Consider the following 3045-nt stretch of genomic DNA (forward strand, 5'->3'; position numbering starts at 1 on the left):
CAATGTCACCATCAGCAATCCTAGTAAACTGTGCAAAATTCATAATTCATGCCCCCCCAGTCTCCACCCAAATGCAGTGAATTGTGGCATGGCTGGAGAGACTGTGCAAAACAAGGCTATGCAGTGTGAAGTGTGTGTGTGTGTGTGTGTGTGTGTGTGTGTGTGTGTGTGTTGTGTGTGTGTGTGTTGTGTGTGTGTGTGTGTGCTTGCACCTCTCCCTCACACCTCCTGCTTCTACCCTTTACTCTGTCTCCCTCTCAGCAGGGTGGTTGTGTAGGTGGAAGTGTGAAATGTCTGCATCTCAAAGGTAAGCTCCTTCCTTATTAAATATGATTGAGGACTTGAGGTGACATTCATGCTTTTGTAATCTTTAACATACTGTACTGAATTATTGACTTCCTTTTTTCATATTTAAAGAAAAATACCAAAAAAAAAAATACAAAAAAATTTCCCAAAACAATTATCAACCCCGTATGACCCTCTTGATTGACGGTTATGCCTTTTTTCCACTCTTTCCTTGCTCCTTGATTTATGTCAAAGCAGACTAATTGATTCACTGGGAAGCAAATAATTCACAACTGGCACAAAATTACTACCAAAGTCTAAACTACATCATTGTCACGAACTCCCAGTTCTCCATCTTACTGCCATTCTGTCCATTTTACAGAGGGAATCTCATGGATTCTCACATACCTCCAGCAGCAGATCCGCATCCAGCAGCAATGTAAAGCTGTGCACCGTCTGCCAGGATGAGGGTAACTGTCGTCACGCACAGACACACTCGTGTTGCTGCCTTATTATTGCCCCAGTAGAGGGCAGCTAGGAAGTATGGCAGATTCCAAGATTTCACTCCATTCCACCCATTAAACCAAAGCAGATAATGGGAATAGAAAGTCATTTATGGTATTTATCATTTGATTTGATGATTTTCAACCAAATCAGCTGAGGTCTGGGTTAACCACAACGGTCCTGTGCCGTTAACCTGCCTTGTGCTGGTAGGAAAAGTGCTTTAAAGAGCTGATGAATGAGCAAAGGAAACAAGAACCAAGGGCTGAAGAGTTGACACTTCTGGAGCGGGATGATTTGTCGTGGTGAATTTAGAAGAAGATTAAGAGCAATGGAGCACAGGGTCCTGATAACGGCGCGCGCCACTCCCAGAACTGCCGAGCCATGGCATTATAGCTATGGCTCTGCATCATCTGTGCAGTAAAGAAGTAGATGAAGACAGAAGTCTGAATGTGGAAGTGGACAACAACAGTTTCCAAGCTCAAGCTTTGAAGATTGAACAATATCTGGGTGAAAATTTAGTGAAAGAGGATGGAATTTGTGGCTAATTTGTAACAGACGAGATTTTGTTGAATTTATTGCTACTTAGCGAAGGAATGACTCCTGAAAAATGTGTCTAAAGATTTTGTTGAAAAAAATTTTTTGTTAGCAAACAATGCTTCTGTGTGAGTCTTAAATTCCTGGCAACAGTGGAGGACACCAGTGATGCAGCTAGATGAAGCATCATATCACTGCGTTTCCCCAGTATGATGTACTTCACGTATGCTGTAGCTACACATTAGATTTTGTTCAACAAGACTCCCTTCACAGAGCAGTCTAAATCAGAAGGTGACAGGCAGGAACAACAACTTCACTGGGTAATTTGAAAATTGACCCAGGGAATTAGCGGGACGACGCAGGTCGCCTGCAATGTGAAAGCCGTCCTGCTAATTTGACCAAATGCCACGAGGACCCTTTCACTGTGCCGAAATGACACAGTGACCTGGGACGATGCACTACTTTTGTGCAGTGTGAAAGGGGCTTGAGACAGAGGACAAAAGAGTGAGGTAAAAACAGAACAATTGTGTAGCTGGTCAGGTGCTAATCTCAAGGCTCAACACAGAAGAACTCTTCTGGATAGCATTTAGCTGTTCACCTGCAGTCAAACAGCAAAGGTCACTCATTCCTGGACAGCAATGTAAAAAAAAAAAAAATAGCCGGAGAAGATGGCTTGAAAAGAAGTCATCTTTTTGAGGCTGAAAGGAGGGGAGGTAGATGGGCACCCATGATGGGCACCCCATCAAGTGCTGACGAGCCTTGATGACAGCTATTCATGAAACCCTAACCCTCATTTTATTAACTTAACCGAACCATTTTATTAACTTAACTTAACCTACTGCAAACAAGCCGCCCAAATGTATAAAAATGATTTGAGTTTCCCCCCCGAAATCATCGTGTTAACGGGCCTTAAATGCACAGCTCCCAATGGCTCGATCTCAAATCTCATCATAAAAGTTTCTTTTATACATTCTGCTTTTTTTTTTTTTCCTCAAAAAACTGTCAAAACACTCACCATGGCTACCTGTTCTCTCCCGTTTAGAAAAGAAACTCCAAACACGTGTATATACATGCACGATATGGTAGATTTTAAAGAGTCTGAAAACAAAGGAAAATGGTGAGAATCACCTCTATTTACTATTAGCATTCCTCAAACAATCCCTCAGATGTATTGCTGAGCCTCTCATAATAAGCCTCTCGTGTTTCTGTCCAGGCTGCATGTGTGTGTGTGTGTGTTTGTGTGTGTAGGTGAATGCAATCTTTAGAATATATACTACACTGTGTTCCATGTTCCCAGACGTCTCTATGCTCCAGATCAATGGTGCAGATTTGATCCAGCCTTTTGGACTGCCCGGGGTTTGCCAACATATCATTGGGCACAGTGGGAACCGAATATTTCAGATAGACAGATTGATCTGCTGGACTTGCTGGCCACACGTGTCCAATCCTGCAATCAGAGGCAGCTCTGATCGAACACAATGATTCTTAGACGCAGCCCCCCCACTGGGAGGCAAAGGTGTGGTGAGAAACAGATTGAGGAGGGAGGAAAGATGAGCAAATTATCCACACAAGAGGCACTTTGTGCAGTCTGTGATGCAGCTTCGGTCCTGATGAAGATGTCTGTCTACTAATCGCAGACTTTTAACGTAATTAAATCAATTTAGTTGTTCATTTGCGTAGTCAGACCCCGCCCCTGGGTCCTCTTTCGCCCCGCGCACCTGT

General features: G+C 43.3%; 1 long non-coding RNA gene across 1 annotated transcript; it reads left to right on the forward strand.

Moving 5' to 3' along the window:
* Nucleotides 1–207: 207 nt before the first annotated feature.
* On the forward strand, nt 208–1442 carry LOC130540031 (uncharacterized). The gene is made up of 2 exons (XR_008954290.1): nt 208–307; nt 668–1442. It is a non-coding gene; the product is annotated as an uncharacterized LOC130540031 (long non-coding RNA).
* Nucleotides 1443–3045: the final 1603 nt, after the last annotated feature.

The sequence above is a fragment of the Takifugu flavidus genome, chromosome 16 (genome assembly GCF_003711565.1).
Source record: "Takifugu flavidus isolate HTHZ2018 chromosome 16, ASM371156v2, whole genome shotgun sequence".
NCBI lineage: Eukaryota > Metazoa > Chordata > Actinopteri > Tetraodontiformes > Tetraodontidae > Takifugu > Takifugu flavidus.